Raw genomic sequence first — 18,952 nt, forward strand, 5'->3', positions numbered from 1 at the left:
TTACATAATCTAGAATCACCTGACAAAGAAGTCTTATTTTTTTGTTTTTTGAGATAGGGTCTCACTATGTAGCCTTGGCTGGTAGTTGACTTACTTATATAGACAAGGCTGGTCTCAGACTCACAGAGATCCACTCAGAGTGTCTCCAGAGTGTTAGAGTTAAAGGTGTGTGCTAATATATCTGTCCCATGGCAAAGGAATATTAATCAGATATTGTCTAGATTAGGTTGGTCTATGTGCAGTTCCATGCCATATTATCTTGATTCTTTAATTGACCCCAAGGTTTCAAGGAGATTAACAACACCTGAATGCAAGTACCAGAAGGTTTGTTTATTTCCAAGGAAAACTAGCTAGCTGTGGCTCAACCCTGTCGGGAGAGTTGAAGCCTCGAACCACAGATGCAAGATATTTTTAAAGAGCAAAAGGGGAAATTAAAAAAAAGGGGAAGGGGTTCATGAGACCCATGATCTCATGTTACAAAGTTTTATACAAAGTTATAAAGTTTTTATATAGGGTTCACAAGATAATAGGTATTAAGCAAAGAAGCTATAACTGTCATTTGTTTTAGGTAGGGGCTGATTAACATGTCTTGTGTTCTGGGAGATTTTATGACTGGCAGATCAAGGGGCCATCTAGTTCCTAGTTTTCTTAGAGACAATGGGCTAGGGGCTGGTGTTTACACAGTTGGCGATGTGCTGAATTTCCCTTTTCTGTTTTGGAAACTGCTTGGTCAGAAGTTTCTTTCTTAGTTAGGGTCTTTTTAATTTCTTTATCATGACATGGAAGAGTTGCCCAATATGGGTGACACAATTCCCTAGGCAAGGGAACTTAACTTGTATGAGTGGATAAAGTTAGCTGAGCACTAGCAAGCATGCATTAGTTATTGTTCGCTGCTCTTGACTGCGTGTAATGTGACTAGCAGCTTAAGTTGCCACTGTCTTGACTTCCTAACAATGATGGAATTGTGAACCCAATGGATCTTCTTAGTGATGGTTGTCTGGAGTACTGCCAAGTTGCCATGGCACAAACAAACAAACAAAAAGTACACCCTAAAAAGAAGACCTACTTAGACAGAAATGTGAAGAACAGTTGGGGAAAGAAGCCATTGAGAGAATGACAGCTGGAGATCTGAGGTAGGGACCTTAGAACAGGAAGCCACCTGAGAGTGAAAATAGTAGAGATAAGGAGGGTTCCCAAAAGAAAGTTAACAGTTACAGATCTGAGGTGGGTATTGTAGGTATTGTAGGGAAAGAACACCCTGACCCTGACTTGACCCAAAGACCAAGGCCAGGGCCAATAAATAGAATCCTGCCAATCCCTGAGCTTGCCCCAGAGTCTGACCACAGAATCTCACCAAGCCCTAAGATTACTCCAAGATCAGATCACAAAAATCCCACCAGTCCCAGGTCACCCTGGAAAGCCCAGCTCCCACTCCCCCAGCCACCCAAGAAACTCTATATAAACTCCCTTCTGCTCAGTTCCTGCTATTTTTGCCCAAGCAGAGGTAGCAGCCCCGTCCTGGGTTTTCTCCTCCCAATAAATATCTTGTGTGAAGTTTGTTGTGTCAAGTGACTTTGTGAGATTTCTCGGGATAGCTTTCCTTTTAGAGCTGCTTTGGGGAAACCTTCCCCCACTAGAGCAGAGTTGTAACACTTCTATTAGGGAAGCCTTTCCCTCAGAGCTGCAACACTTACTGGGATGCCAACATGACAGTTGGAGAGTTAAGATGGAAATCCCGAGGGTTCTAGGCAGCAACAGGTACAGATGAGAAGGGGAATGCCAAGGTGGTAGCTACACCTGTGAAGAGCGAAAGCCTGAGGGTCCTAGACAATCCCAGTTCCAGACTTGAGGGCAGCTGAGAGACTGAAAGTAAGCTATAGGTTATGGAGGGAACAGAGGCACACCAGCCTTAGAGAAACAGAAAAAACAACAACAACCAAAAATCCTCTAACCCTAACCCCATGAAGCCTAACCTTAACCCCCCCCACCCTAACCCTAACCCCCTCACCCTAACCCTAACCCCCGACCCTAACCCTAACCCCCCACCCTAACCCTAACCCCTCCCCCCCATCCTAACCCTAATCCTAGCTACAAAAAAAAAAAAGAGAGAAAGAAATTATAAAATCAGAAGCAAAACTGCAAACTTTGTTAGAGCAGTTAGAGGACTCCATCATTACAGGAGCCTAGGTGCTCATTCCTCTCCAGACTCCCACTCCTTCCTGATTGGTACTGCCAAGTAACCTGTCTGGGATTAGCTCTTCTTCTGGTTGTGTCTATGGCAGTTGAATCTCCTCATGAAAGGGAGGGGGGACCACCAGGAACAAGGAGAAGACCTCCTCTAGCCCCTTCTCTTCTTAAATAGTTGTTAAGGCATTTTATTATAGCAACAGGAAACAGAACTAAAACAAGCATGAAACTTAAAAAAAAAAGACACATTGAGTTTCATCAATAGCAAAAGCTTGGTCAGGGAGGTTTCTGGGGATTTGTAACTGTTCAAAGTGATAGGAATGCTTTGCTGTGTGTAGCTATGGGTGGAGCATTTGCATGAACACCTTATCCCCAGGGCTCAGGGACCATCACTGAAAAGGGGCATAAGAATGTAAGACCTGAGCCGGGCGGTGGTGGCGCATGCCTTTAATCCCAGCACTCGGGAGGCAGAGGCAGGCGGACCTCTGTGAGTTCGAGGCCAGCCTGGTCTACAGAGCGAGTTCCAGGACAGCCTCCAAAGCCACAGAGAAACCCTGTCTCGGCAAACCAAAAAATAAAAAAATAAAAAAAAATTAAAAAATAAAAATAAAAATAAAAAAAATAAAAATAAAAAAGAGAACATGAATTTGGGAAGCAGATGTGTTGGAGGAGATGTGCGAGTTGTTGTAGGGAGGAAATGGGTGGTGGATATGATCAAGATAGATTGCATACATGTATGAACTTTTAAATAATTAAAAAAATTGTTTCCGTTATTGTCTCTGTTATCAGTACTCTAAGCAGCAGAGCATGTTACATGACATTAGGAGTCCAAGCTCTTATTTTGTATTTTCCATTGTGCTCTGCATCATAAATAAATATTTATCTCATTGAAAAGAAAAAAGAAACAAAAACAAAACTTATGTTCTTCAAAAGACACTAAAGGAAAAGAAAATCATATGCTATATAAAGTACAGACATGTATCTGATAAATACTCATTTTGACACTTTGTCAAGAACTCATACAACTGAATAATAATAAGATACAACGAATTTATGCAAAATGAACAAATGAATTGAAAAAATACTTTGTCAAAGGACACATACAAGTGGCAAGAGTCTTAGAAAATTCTTCCAAGGTAAGCTTGGCTCAGAATCCAACTCTTAGGTACACAAATTTAAGCTGATATCCACATAACAATTAGTAAAGCTTTCTTCTTAATAGATGAAATAAGGCAAGAATCAAATTATCCCATTGAGTGGTAAATGAATCCATAATAGTATGTCCACATAGTGGAGTACCACTCAGGAAGAAAGGATAAAATTACTGACATGAAATACCATATTTGAACCTCCAAAGCGTTATTCTACATAAAAGAAACTATAGATACAAGATTTCATTCTATGATTTTACTAATACAAAGTCTTAGGAAAGGTATAAGCATAGGAATAGGTAGCAGGCCAATGACTGCCAGGGGCTACTGGGTATTGCCTGCCAAGAGAAAGAAGCTACACAACAATATCAATTCTATATTATTGTGATTATTTTATACATACAGTTACCAAAAGTCAATTATACACTTAAGTGAGTAGTAAATGTTACTTGATGTACATTTTACTTTTAAAATACAACACTTATTAAAGGAAGAAGGAAAACAAGAACACACACATTCTCCAAGGTCACATGACCTCTGCATTAGCAGAGTTGGAAGAGAGCCTTTGAATGAATGGAGACTATGCTTTACAGCTTAAGTGACTGTGTGGCCTAATATTACCTGAACCGAGAGAGTGAGAAGGCCTATGAAATGTTGTCTTTGGTGACAAAGAGATTGTTCTCTGAACAGATTTAAATAGCTGGTAGAGAAAAGGCCCAAGTCAGAGCCCGTGAATCACGATTTCCTGGTGTACTGCATACACAGACAGGAGCATCTTCTAGAGGGGACGAAAATTGGCGCAGTAGGTAAAGTGATTGCTGAACAAACAAAAGGACTTGAGTTCAGAACGCCAACACCCACATAAAAATCTGGATCATAAAAATCATCCCAGTGGTGGCACATGCCTTTAATCCCAGCACTCAGGGAGGCAGAGGCAGTTTGACACCAGCCTGGTCTACAAGAGTTAGTTTCAGGGCAGCCTCCAAAGTTACAGAGAAACCCTGTCTTGAACCCTCCACCTCACCAAAAAAAAAACCAAAAAAACAAAAAAACAAAAAAAAAACCATCCCAGAACTGAGAGGCAGAGAGAGCAAGATTTCTGGGATTAGCTGGTTGGTCAGCCAGTGTAGACAATCAGAGGACTTTAGGCTCAGTGAGAGACTGTAGCAAAAAAATAGAAAAACATATCCAATGTTGACCTCTGGCTTCTCTACGCATATGGACAAACCCATCATCATCACACACACACACACACACACACACACACACACACACACACACACACACATACACACACACACACACGACTTTTAGAAAGGTAGTCGCAGTCCAGGATTGCAGGCAAAGAAAGCCAGAAGAGAGTTATAGAAAGAGAGTGGAAGAGAAGTGCCTAGGAGACATTGCTCATAGGAAAAGTTGTCCATGTGAGTGAACTGAGACAATAGTGAGCTATGTATAGTTGATACATTAAGGAACAATTTCATATGTTAGTGTTCCCCATTACCCTTGCATGCTTGTGTGTGTGTGTGTGTGTATGCGCATGCGCTCACACGTATGCTTCTGTGCACATGTGCTAAGATTTCAACTTAGGCCATTCACATGTTAAGCAGGTCCTCTACCATTGAGATACATCCCTAGTCTTCTCTAGGCTTTTATCTTTGCATTATAATTTGTTTGCATATTATTATAACCTGACAGTTATTTGTTTATCAAATAGTAAGTGCCAGTCTAGGGCATAGTCCAATGATGAATAAACAAAATACAGCTTCTACCTTCCCTAGATTTATAATTTAGCAGGAAGAGGAGGCAATTAAATAGTTTTGTTCTTAATTATATCTCTGGAAGCTAGCACATTGCTTATCAAGTGCTTAATAAATATTTACAGATAGACACATTTTATACTGTCTGTGTCAGTGCTTGTGGATTCATGTATGTGTGGATGTTACAATCTTTAAAGTGGATGATGCTCATTTCTTTGCTGCTTATGGATTAACTATGGTCGTCTTAATTAAAAAAAAATCGCTAGCAATCTTTCATCTTGTCCTGTCTTCTGGTGCATGATTTATGAAGATCTAAAGATTTATTGAAAACTCTATTCACCTAAAATGTTTTGGTGAGGTTGGTGAACACAGAGCTGTTTCGGAAACTGCCTTGCCGGGCATGCTCAGGAAGGAGACATGTACCAGCATGGTAGTTGCTGGGAATGCAGAGTCCAGGTGGTCATTTAGAAAAGAAAAATTGTGAAATAGACGAGACGCAGGAGGCTGTGAATGCTGTGACTAACCTCTTTTACCTTTGTGGCTTCATGGGACTTCTGAATAGCCAGAGGACATGTAGCTGTGTTGAGTGTGATCAGCAGAAGCTAACGAAGTTTCTAGAGCCGAGGTGGCCCAAGAGTTAGCTGACCCGAGCAGCCTTAGAGGTAGAGGCAGCAGCCGGAGGAAGCACAGTGGAGAACATAGTTCTCTGACTGTGGTGGGCAACCCATGGGAGACTTGCTTATCTCCTACAGGAACAGAAATTACAGGCAGAAAATAAGAAGCATAAGACGGTAGCCTCCGTGCACTAGTTACTTTTCACGTTGCCGGGACAAAAACAGCTCAAGGGAGGAAGGACTTATTTAGAACCACAGTTGTAGAATACGGTTCATTACTGCGGGGATACGGCGGCAGGAGCTTGAGTTGGTCAGTGACATTGCATCTGCAGTCAGGCACAGAGAGGTTAGTAGTGTTCAGCCTGCTTCTCCTTTTTGTTAGGTTCGGGTACCATCCTATAGAACAGTGCCACCTACAGGTAATGTGGCTCTTCCTACTTCAGTTAACCTTGTCTAGAAAATCCCTCACAGGCATGCTCAGAGGCTAACCCCATCTAGGTAAACCATCAAGATATGCCCAGAATCTTGTTTCCTAGGTAGATGATTCTGGGTCCTCCCAAGATGACACTCAACTCTAGCCATCACAAATTGTGTGCCAAAAAATAAAAGCTAAAAGCCAGAGTGTTACTCCTGCCTGCTGATGATTCAGTGTCTGGGGTGGGGTGGGGTATTAGACCGGAGAGAGGCCCCCAGGAACTGCTGTCTATAGTTTTCAAGCTCTCTCAGGAACAGAGGACAAAGGTTTGAGGTGTAGCAGGCAGAAAGTCAGCCCTGTATGAAGGCTGGACCTTGGACTCTAATTGACAGGAGAATCAGAAAACTAAAACACTAAATCTAAAAACTGAAAACTAATTTTTAGTGAAATTAAAGATCTAAGATTTACTTATTTGTTTTTATTTATCTATTTTTTTTATTCTTTTGGGTTTTTTGAGACAGGGTTTCTCTGTGGCTTTGGAGGCTGTCCTGGAACTAGCTGTTGTAGACCAGGCTGGTCTCGAACTCACAGAGATCCACCTGCTTCTGCCTCCCGAGTGCTGGGATTAAAGGTGTGTTTCACCTCTGGCCAGCTCAAAGATTTTTTAGTATTCAAATGCACAGTTTTAGGTTAGTATCCTTCTTTAGCATGCTAACACGATGTAGTGACATCCTAGGATTTTTTTTTCTCTGTATTGTTTTGGAGGCTGTCCTGGAACTTGCTCTGTAGACCAGGCTGGCCTCGAACTCACAGAGATCCGCCTGCCTCTGCCTCCCGAGTGCTGGGATTAAAGGTGTGGGCCACCAATGCCCGGCTTCATCCCGAGATCTTTAGCAGAAGCAAATATGGTATAACTGCATATGCAGCTGGGCAGGATAATAAGTCACTCCCAAAGCAAGCTTGGCGTTAAATGTGTAAATTGCAGAAGAAAGCAATTTAGCAAGCAGAGCATAAAGAGACACAATGAAGAGGAATGTTGGAGCCTTCAGAGCTCGGGAAATGAGAACAGCCTGGAAGATACTGCAGGACAGCCATGTGTAGCCTCCTCAGTGGGGTAGCCATGCATAGCCTCCTCACAGCCTCAAGAGAAGAGGTAGGTAAAACCTCTGGGAGAGTGTCGCTTGTTATGCAGCTAAATATCCAAATCTGAAAAAAAATGGGAAAAACTCTTTGAAATGAAGTCATTGAAATTAAAATTCAACAGAATGGTCAAAGAATAGGTAGGTCAGAGCTAAAATAAGAACTGCTGCATTGGAAGGCAGAGTTAGAAAAACCTAAAATTAGCAAATATAATGTGGAAATGGAAAAAAATAGGAGGAAAAGAGGTACCAACAAGGAGGTAGACTGTGTAGCTGAGCATATGTCTAATATAATTGGAGCTTTAGAGGATGGGAAGGAGAGCATAGAGGACAGGCAATCATTAAGGAACATTCTGTAGCTGAATGTGTGGTGTGCACGCAGCATAGAAATTTGTTTCCTTCTCCAGGCTGATAACTTGTTTTCCTATTATGTTTCAGTAATAAACACAATTACTGATGGATTTGGGTATCATAATGTCTATTTTTTTCTTATCCATCTTTGAGAAAGTTATAAATATTTTAGTAACGTTTACATTTACTATTTTAAATATTACCAGCATGATAATAATACATTCTATTAGAGGTTGAACTGTGCTTTCCAGTAGAATCACCACTGGGTGGTGTGCATGTGTATTAGTCAGCTTCTTATTGCTGAGATAAAACACTATTCAAAAGCAACTTGGGAGGAAAGTGTTTATTGGCCCTGTATACACAGGATCCCAGTCCACTGACAGAAGCTAAGACAGGAACAGGGAGGCAGGAGCTAAAGCAGAAGCTGTAGGGAAATGCTGCTTACTGGTTTGCTTACCATGGCTTGCTCAGCTTGCTTTTTTATACAAACCCAGACCTACCTGCCCAGATGTGGCATCACCCACAGTAGAGTTTGCCTGTCCACATCAATCATTAATCACAAAAATGAACCACAGACTTGCCTACAGACTCTCACTTGAGGGTCCTTCTGATTAGATGACAAAAACTGTGTCAGGTTGACAAAAACTGTTCAACACACTATGTCTCTTAAATTTACAATTGAATGTATGCTAAATAAAAGAAAAGAAAAAATTCAGTTCGTCAAGTACTCAATAGGCAGAAATATGCAGTCATATTGTATTGGTTACAAATATGCAGGAAAATTTTACTACTTTATTGGATTATATATATATATATATACACACACACAGACATGTGCCATCACGACTATATTGGGTTATATATTTAGTGACTGCAGTCATTACTGTATTAGAATATAAATACATAGAATATTCCCATAATCGCATAAAGTTCTGTTAGATAAACTAATTTACATAGTCCAAGGATCTGTTTATATTATCTGAGATTTTTTGTTTTATTTATTTATTTTTGTTTTGTTTTTGCTTTGTGTAGTCTTGGCTATTCTGGAACCTACTCTGCGGATCAGGCTGGCCTGAAACTCACAGAGATCTGCCTGCCTCTGCCTCCTGAGTGCTGGGATTGAGGGCATATGCAACCACCACTCAACTTGTTTTATTTCTTTTTTCTCTTTGTAGGACCTAAAAAGCTTGTCTCCTCTGTTATGGGTCTCATAATTGAGCACTCCTCAATGAAAGAACCAAAAAATAAACACATGCAAATGTACTGAATACAAGCTTTTCAGAAAGCATTGTGTGTGGCTGTGCTTAGGTTGGATAAAAAGACAATCATGTTCTATGATGAGTTAGGGTAGTCCCCTATCTGATTACAATTCAGGCTCCACTATTGCTAGGAGTCTTAGCTGGGGATCATCCTTATGGGTTTCTAGGAATTTTCCTAGCACCAGGTTTTCCCTAACCCCATAATGGCTCCCTCTATCAAGGTATCTCTTTCATTGCTCTTCTACTCTGTCCCTCCCCCAATTTGACCATGTGTCAGGGCCCACAGAAGTGGCTCCATTCCATATAGACTTAAGGTCAGAGAGTTCAAACCTCTTTTGCTCTTTCAAGGTTGAAGGTCTAAAACCTAAAGGTCTAAGGTAAGGCTACTGAGGGATGTTTGACCTGTGTGGTCACTGGATGTCTTACCTAAACAACAGAATACTTGATCTAAGGTGTTGTCATTAGATGTCTTGATCCTCAAGGCCAGATAATAGGAGGTTTGATCTCAGGCGTGGTTACTGGATGCTTTGAGATTTAAGGAAGTAATTGCATTTTTTGTTACTTGTATCATTGGTAAGGAAATCCTTTTGCTGTCCCCCAAACCTTGGTTGGGGTATATAAGCACTTAGAGCAATAAACTTAGGGTGAATCCCAGTATTCACTGGATGCCCTCCCAACTCTATCTTCTGTCTCTATCCTGTTTCTTTTTTTATATCATTTTTTATTTTAATTTTAAATAGCTTGTTTTACATGTCAATCCCAGTTCCCTCTCCCTCCCCTCCTCCCGCACTCCCCTTCCCACCCAGCCTCCCACCGTATTGCCAATTCCTTCCACATAGGGGATATCTAGAGTCTGTCATTTCACTCCGGGTAGGGTAGGGTCTAGGCATTCCCCTAAGAGTCCAGGCTGAGAGAGCATCCCTCTTTGTGCTATGGGCACACAATGACTGTTTATATTCCAGGGATAGACACTGATCCACTGCTCAAGACCCCATAGGTTGCCCAGGCCTTCTCACTGACACTCACATTTGGGGGGGTCCAGATCAGTCCCATGTTAGCCTCCCTGCTGTCAGTCTGGGGTCCAAGAGCTCTCCCCTGTTCAGATCAGCTGTCTCTGCTGGTTTTGCCAGCCCATTCTTTGCCAATGTGCTCATCACTCCTCTCTCTCTGCCACTGGGTTCCTTGGGTTCAGTTCAGTGTTTAACTGTGTGTTTGCCTCTGCTTCCATCAGCCACTGGATGAAGGCTCCCAGATGGTTATAGACATCTAGTTCACTATCAGGAATGGGCATTCTCTATCCTGTTTCTTTCCTCAATCTGTATCCCCCTTCTCAGACTAGTTGGTTGGACTGAACAATCATCCCATTCTCTCATGTTTTCATCCCCCATGCTCTTCCCCTCACTCCCCCTTCTCTAGTTTACCTAGGAAATTTGATCTATTTCCCCTTCCCAAGGCAATTCATGTGTTCCTCTTAGGTAACTGATGGAAGGAGATGCAGAGATCCACTGCTATGTGCCAGGCCAAGCTCCAGGAGTCCAGTCAAAGAGAGGGAGGAGAGTTTATATGAGCCCTCTGCATGTGGGCGACAATTGTATAGCTTGGTCTGTTTGTGGAAAACATGGCAGTGGAACCAGGATCTATCCCTGGTGCATGAGCTGGCTTTTTGGAGTCCTGCTCAGCCTTGTTGCAGAGGAGAAGGGCTTGGTCCTTCCTCAACTTAATATGCCAGGCTTTGTGGACTTCCCATGGGAGGCCTTACCCTTTCTGAGGAGTGGATGGGAGATGGGGTAGGGGGTGGTGGAAAGTGAGGGGAACTGTGGTTGGTAGGTAAAATTAATAAAAAATTTAAAATAAGAAAAGAGAAACTGACATACTTCTAGGGGTTTCCTCTGTATAAAACAAACGAAAAAAAAAAAAGAAAAGAAAAAGAAAAAATAAAGGCCATTATGGACATGAACGTATGCTCTCATTCTAATTTCTGATGATGGGGGACTTAACAAAGCCTATTTCATGGATTGTTTTTCTTCACAAATTTCTGAGGGTAACACTAACAATACCACTTACCAACCACCTATCAAATTGCCTCCTGTAATTAACTATAATCATCTAAAACATGTATCATTGCTTTAATTTTGCTGTTAGGAAAGCCAGGGTTTAAGAGTCATTAATAACTTCTCTTTGGAGAGTCCAGGTTTGATGGACTTAACAGTATTGATAGTCATTTCCAGTTCATGAGAATGTACCAGAAGTTTCCAGAGACACCATCCTTCACATTCTCTAAAGACCAAGTGCAGGTTCCTTGCTATAGTCCATTCCAGCTTTTGGTGGTGATACCCCAAAGGACAGAAACAATGACAGCACATGTGATTATTGCACTGAAGAGCTCAGAAATCATTTTAATGAGTGAAGCCCCTAGTATTAGTAATAGTCTCGTGACCCCTAGTGTTCTCTCCTCCAGGCAAAGTTTAGTTGGCTGAGCAAGGATGAAAACACCACAGATGAGAATCTTCTCATTTAAATAAATTAGCAATGTCACAACATTAATTATCTCTAGCAGCTATTTTTAACTTCCAGTACTATGCAGAGCAAAGCTGAAGACGTTGGGTGCAATCTTTTCTTTTACTTTCTGACTTGGATGGAAATTCTAGGATCCCAGCTATGAGAAGCAGACAAGACTTGAAAATTGCTCTTTTCTAAGTTCCTTGATTAACTCCAGACTCTGCGATCCCCATCACTGCTTTCTTTTTACTCCATGGTCCCCACAGTCCTCCAAATATTTATCATATTCCCTGGGACCTTTCATTGTGAAGCTTTGTTCTAATGTGAAATAGAATGATGAAAAAGTGAATTATAGCTACAGACACCTTTCAGGGTCCAAGTCAACTGTTAGTGCAGTTGAGGGTTGACTCTGTTTCACTGGGAATTTGAGCTCTGAAGTTGTTTTGGATGCTAATTATGTCTAGAAACATTGGGAAGTGTGAATTCATATATTCCAAGAAAGAATCTCTGAATAACTTGCTACAAGTATATAAATAGTTCACAGCACTAAGAATGCAGAGCATCTTTTGATATTGGTTTATCATAAGCCTACCACAGTACCCGTCACACACATCTTCATTTTAGGTCTCCTCAGTCTTTTTGATTGCCTCTATCTCCTCCATCTTCTCCACTCCTTTTGAGTTTGGACCAATTTTCCTGTCATAGGAAACTCATTCTGGAGTGTGGATCATTGGACAAAAGCAGTGATCCTTTTTTAAAAAATTATTATTATTTTTTTTAGGTTAGAAATAATCTTGTTTCACATGCCAATCCCAGCTCCCTCTCCCTCCTCTCCTCTCCCACCCTCCCCACCAGGTCCCCCAGTCCCCCACCCAGTCTCCACTCCGATCCCCAGGGAGGGTGAGGCCCTCCATGGTGGATCTCCAATAACTGTGATTTCATCCAGGGCCTAGGCCCTCCCACAAGAGTCCCAGCTAAGAGAGCCTCCCATATTGTGGCATGGGCACTCAATGTCTACCCAAGGCCCCATAGATTACCTAGGCCTCCTCACTGACACCTACATTCAGGAGCTCTGGGTCAGTCCCATACTTTCCACATAGCCATCAATGTGGAGTCCAAGAGCTCCCCCTTGTTCAGGTCAACTGTTTCTGTGGGTTAAACCAGCCCACTCTTAATTCCTTTTCCCATCAGTTCTCTCTTTCTGACACTGGATTCCAGGAGTTAAGTTCAGTGTTTGTCTGTGGGTATCTGCCTCTGCTTTCATCAGTTGCTGGATGAAGGTTCTGTTTCCTAGACTCTCAACAGCAGTATTCTTATGTTCTTAATTGACTGCTTTTTAGGGAAGATTCATTTTTCTTGTTCATAGAAGCACATCAATATGGTTGCATTTTTACTGGGAAAGCCCTGTGTGCTTGAGAAATGAGAATGGACCATGATGCAGCAAATGAGGCAGAAGCCTCTGCACTCTAGGATTCTATTGAAAGAAAATGGCACTGACTGAGGGATGAGAATGGACCATGACCACGACATGGTAAAGGAGGCAGAAGCCCCTGAGCTCCAGGACTCTAATGAAGGAAGATGGCATGGAACTTTCTTCTCAGAGCACAGAAGCCAATGCTGTCTTAATCAGAGCAGCTATACTTGTCTGCCAGACACCCTCAGCAAGATAAGATCAGGCCTGTTGACATTCCTTCAAAGAAAGGCTGAGTAGGGGAAAACCACAAGACCCTCACCCAAGATTCTAGTCATTGGCTGTGTCTGAACACCCTGGTTAAATTTGTGCTGGTTACATGTTTGTCTGGGAAGGTGGCACAGTGTATTGAGGATGGAGTTCTATGAAGAAATAGGGAAGCCCTCATCTGTGCTAGAGTGGGAATATTTGGTGATATAGTGACCTTTGTTTAAGGTCACTTATGCTTCTGTAAGGAACCCCCTTGCTCATTCTTTATTAAGTAAACCCAGTAAATTCACTAACTCCCTAAGCCAGACCTGGGTGGAATTATTGCTTTGGTCTATTCTCAGTGCTCAGTCTTTGGAGGGGGGTATTGATGCTTGTTCATGTCTCCCAAGGGAAGGCTCCAACAGCAGAAATGTTTTCTCCGTTTGATGTAGTGAATAAAAATTTTCACAAATATTTATTTCTCTAGTCAAATGTAAAGAATTAGCTACTTCATTTTTTTATTCATTCAATGATTTTTTTAAAAATCATGTGCTTTAACATTAGGGATGACTTGGAAGAAATAGGTATAATTTGATAAATTAGCTAAGGTGGGAACCTTTTTTCTTTCTTCTTTTTTTTTTAAAACGTTTTTACACATGTTACTCTCAGTTCCCTCTCCCTCCCCTCCTCCCCTGGTTCCCCAATCCTCCAAACCTCCCATCCCACTCCAATCCCACTCCACTCCCCAGGGAGGGTAAGGGCTTCCATGAGGGATTTTCAGAGTCTGTCATATCATCCCGGGCAGGGCCTAGGTCCTCCCTGACGTGTCCATGCTGTGAGAGCATCCCTCCATGTGGAATGGGCTCCCAGAGTCTATTTGTGTGCCAGGAATAAATACTGATCTACTCTATAAGGTCCCATAGATTGCTGAGGCCTCTTCTCTGACACCCAGGTTCGGGAGAGGGGAGTGTCTGGATCAGTCCTATGCAGGCCTCTCAGACATCAGTGTGGGGTCCATGCATTCCCCCTTGTTTAGATAAGCTGCCTCTGTGGGTTTCACCAGTCTGGTCTTGATTCTTTTGCTCAACACTCCTTTTTGCAACTGGGTTCCAGGAGTTTAGTTCGGTTTTTAGCTGTGGGTGTCTATCTCTGCTTCTGTCAGCCATTGGATGAGGGTTCTAGGATGGCATATAAGGTAGTCATCAATCTCATTATCAGGGAAGGGTATTAAATGTAGCCTTAATGCCAGTTGGTGCCATTCTTGTAGATCTGTGAAGATCTCACTAGTGCCAGATCTCTCCTCCAACTTATAATGGCTCACTCTATTATGCTATCTCTTATCCTTCTCTCCTCTATTCTTACCCTGGCTCAACCTTCCTGCTCCCCCCCCCCCCCCGTGCCCTCCTCTCCCCTCCTCTTTTCCCCCTCTTTTTCTTCCATCCCCCCCCCCCCAGATCCCAATACAATTAGGAGATCTCCTCCCATAATCCTTCTCCGGGTTACCATGCATATCTCTCTTAAGGTCCTCCCTGCTCCCAGACGCTCTGGTGGTGGGATTGTAGGCTAGCAACCCCTTGCTCCATGTCTAAAATCCATATGTGAGTGAGTACATTCCATGTTTGTCTTTTTGTGACTGGGTTACCTCACTCAGGATGGTTTCTTCTACTGCCATTCATTTGCCTGCGAATTTCAAGATTCCATTGTTTTTTCTGCTGAGCAATACTCCATTGTGTAAATGTACCACATTTTCTCTATCCACTCTTCAGTTGAGGGGCATCTAGGTTGCTTCCAGGTTCTGGCTGTTACAAATAATGCTGCTATGAACATAGCTGAGCAGATGTCCTTGTTTTATGAGTGTACATCTTTTGGGTATATGCCTAAGAGTGGAATTGTTGAATCTTGTGGTAGACTGATCTCCATTTTCCTGAGGAATATCCATATCGACCTCCAAAGTGGCTTCACAAGTTGGTATTCCCACTAGCAGTGGAGGAGTGTTCCCCTTTCTCCAATCCTCTCCAGCATAAACTGTCATTAGTATTTTAGATTTTAGCCATTCTGATGGGAGTGAGATGGTATCTCAGAGTTGTTTTGACTTGCATTTCCCTGATGGCTAAGGATGTTGAGCACTTTCTCAAGTGTCTCTCGGCCATTTTAGGCTCCTCTATTGAGAATTCTCTATTTAGTTCTGTACCCCACTTTTTAATTGGATCCTTTGGTGTTTTGGAGACTTGCTTCTTGAGTTCTTTATAAATTTTGGAGATCGGTCCTCTGTCAGATGTGGGGCTTGTGAATATCTTTTCCCATTTTGTGGGCTGTTGTTTTGTCTTGTTGATTGTGTCTTTTGCCTTGCAGAAGCTTCTCAGTTTCAGGAGGTCCCATTTATTAATTGTTGATCTCACTGTCTGTGCTACTGGTGTTATTTTCAGAAAGCGGTCTCCTGTCCCAATTCATTCAAGGGTACTTCCCACTTTCTTTCTCTTCTAAGAGGTACAGTGTGGCTGGATTGATGTTGACATCTTTGATCCATTTGGACTTAAGTTTTGTGCATGGCAATAGATATGTATCTATCTGCATTCTTCTATGTGCCAGCCTCCAGTTATGCCAGCACCATTTGTTGAAGATGCTTTCTTTTTTCCATTGTATATTTTTAGCTTCTTTGTTGAAGATCATATGTGTATGGGTTAATATCGGGGTGTTCAAATCATTTCCATTGGTCTACCTATCTATTTTTGTGCCAATACTAAGCTGTTTTCAGGACTACAGCTCTATAATAGTGCTTCAAATCAGGGATGGTGATGCCTCCAGACATTGCTTTGTTGAATAGGGTTGGTTTGATTGTTTTGGGGCTTTTGTTTTTCCATATAAAGTTGGTAATTGTTCTTTCAAGGTCTGTGAAGAATTGTGCTGGTATTTTACTGGGGATTGCATTGAATCTGTAGATTTCTTTTGGCAAGATTGCCATTTTTACTATGTTGATCCGACCAATTAAAGAGCTTCTTTCCATTTTCTGGTATCTTCTTTAATTTCTTTCTTTAAAGACTCAAAGTTTTTTTATACAGGTCTTTCATCTGTTTGGGGAACCTTTTTTCTTAATTAGTTTACATGCATTATTTCATTGTTCTCTGCCCTTGACTGTGGATATAATTTGATTAACTGTTTCATGTTCCTGATTCCTCGACCTCCTCACCATGATAAACTATAACTTGGAATGATGAGCTAAAATTAACCCTTTCTCCCTGAAGTTGCTTTGGTCAGATAATCCAAGCAACAGAAACAAGACTAAACACATTTCTCCTCTCTTTCCATTGCTGATGTCATAGATTTTTATGTCTTTAAATATACCAGCACTCAGATAACTTGTATTTTGGCATGCAGCTAGTACATACACACAAGCACTATACCTGTTTCCTGGAAAGACACATTTCATTCCCATTCATTGAACTCATCACTATGTACTGTGAATGAAAATTTCCAGAAATAAACCATACCTTACAACTAAACTTTTTATAAGGTTGATTAACTGATTAGGATATCAGTAATTGTAGAGATGTTGGAATGCTACAGTTCCAGAGCCTAATTATAATTTATCTTGACCTATCTTTATGTTCTCAATAGCTATTTCTCACCTGTCTATGTGTCTGATCTAACATTCTTGTGGATATCAGGTGAAACGTTTTGGAATGTACTAATTGACCCCCAGCTTCCACCAGTCATAAAATGAAGAATATTGTCAGGGAGCCAGGCAGTAGTGACTCACACCTTTAGTCCCAGCACTCAGGAGGCAGAGGCAGGCGGATCTCTGTGAGTTCAACACCAGTCTGGTCTACAAGAGCTAGTTCCAGGACAGCTTCCAAAGCCACAGAGAAACCCTGTCTCGAATAACCAAAAAAATTTTTTTCAGGGAGTGTCCAAGGTCTATAGTAAAGATTTTGCCTCTTAGGTATAACCTGCCCACTGATGTATTTGAAAAGGCCTTGGTTACAATTGTCCTGTTACTACAATCCAAACAAGGTGTTTGGGGCCGTCTGAATTTGTGTTCTCTGACTGCTGTCACTCATACCTGGTTCCAGAATGAACTAATATTCCTTTAGAGGTGAGGGTTATGTCTTTGCATCAATGGTATTTGCTTGTTTTTAACATGATTATTGTTCTCAGCCTGATGTCTCTTCTACACTGTTCAGGATACCCTGACCAGGGAATGGTAGCTCCACAATGGACAGGTCTTCCCCCCAATAAACATATAACAATAATCCCTTATAAACATGTTCATAGGTCATCCTGATCATGCACTCCAACATTGAAACCTGTTTGCCAGGTGATTCTACATTAGGTCCAGTTGACAATCGAAACTGACCACCATAAAACTGTGAGAAGCATTTGGACCATGCTCTGTGAAACTTTCTTTTAAAAATTGAAATTGCACTAAAATATTTTGGTTCTACTTACTAAGAAGGCTTGAAAGTTTATATCAGACATTTTATTTCACAGCCTTTCTGACTTGGGGACTCCCATCAAGCTCCTGAAGACAAATGCAACTGTGCATTTGAGATTAGTCACTCCAGTATATGACTCAGCACCATCTTAAGTTTAACTAGAGGAGCATTCACTTATGATCCTAGGACTTCATTCCCATCATGGCTTCAGCTGTCCTTGGCTTCACAGGTAGTTTAGGTCTTAGCTTTCTGAATGAATATAGAATATGAAGTGTGAAGACATACTTAGAACTGTCATCATTCAATGGAGAATGTTCTTCTCTTATTGGTAATGAATAAAACACTGATTAGCTTATTGGCCAGACAGGAAGTGACATAGCTGGGCAGAATCAGGATGTAAGCAGGGACAAACAGGAAATCGCTCTCTTCTCTGTGGAGACGCGGAGCAGTCATCATGTAGCAGGCAAAGGAGTTGCAAGTCTGGCGTTCCCTGGTAAGATAAGACCATGTGGAAATAATTAATGAATATAAATGGTACTGCCGTCATATAGACAGACAGACACACAGACAGACTGGGTTTGTTGTATGACGTGGTACTATAAAAAAGATGGGCATTAAAAATCAAAGTGAAAAGCATTATTGACTAACATGGAAAAAGGCAAAGTTAGATCTGTTCTGAATGAACAAATACTGAATGCAACAAAGAATCACACATATAAAGCTTAAGCACTAAAATCTTCACAAGAAAACATAGAAGGCTGCGAGCCCATTGCAGCACGGCTTCTTTCCCTGGGCACAGCATAATCACCCCATAACCATCTTGGAATGGAGATTACTTTGGTCTGGTAACCATAGCAAATAATTAAGGCAGAGCTAGCCAGTAAGAAATCCTAGTCAGCATCCAACAATATTAGAATTAATATAAGTCTCTGAGTGTTCATTTGGGACTGAGTGGTGGCAGAACCTATTCGGCACAAAAAAACCTCATGTTACAGTCATTGATGGTGGGTTACTGCCAGGTAGCTCCTCCCAACTCTGAAAGGCAGCCCATCTGTTTACTCTTAAATCTCCTGAAGAGCCTGTTATGTCCTCTGCCTAGAGTGATGGAAATGAATTGCATCCTTGTTTCCTTTCTTGTGAGAGTGGAGTATCCAGAGACCAAACAATTTTTATTTCAATATTGATAGAATATGTTTCAATAAGGCTAAGTTTAAATACATGATGAACTGCTTGTGGGAATGGAAACTGGTGTAGTACTTTTGGAAATTAAGCAAGTAATACAAATACAACTTCACTGAATAAGCGAGTTCTATTTCCAGTAATACCTAGAGAATGTCCTCTTTGTGCAACCAGAAGGACAGTTGTCAGTGTTCAGGGGAAACTTAAGATTGTCTTCACTACAGTGAAAGATGACACAGCTACAAATGTCTACACTAGAGCAGATAATCAGTATAGAAAACACAAAACACGTTGGGCGTTGGTGG

This window comes from Mesocricetus auratus, unplaced genomic scaffold, assembly GCF_017639785.1.
Source record: "Mesocricetus auratus isolate SY011 unplaced genomic scaffold, BCM_Maur_2.0 Super-Scaffold_100004, whole genome shotgun sequence".
Lineage (NCBI taxonomy): Eukaryota > Metazoa > Chordata > Mammalia > Rodentia > Cricetidae > Mesocricetus > Mesocricetus auratus.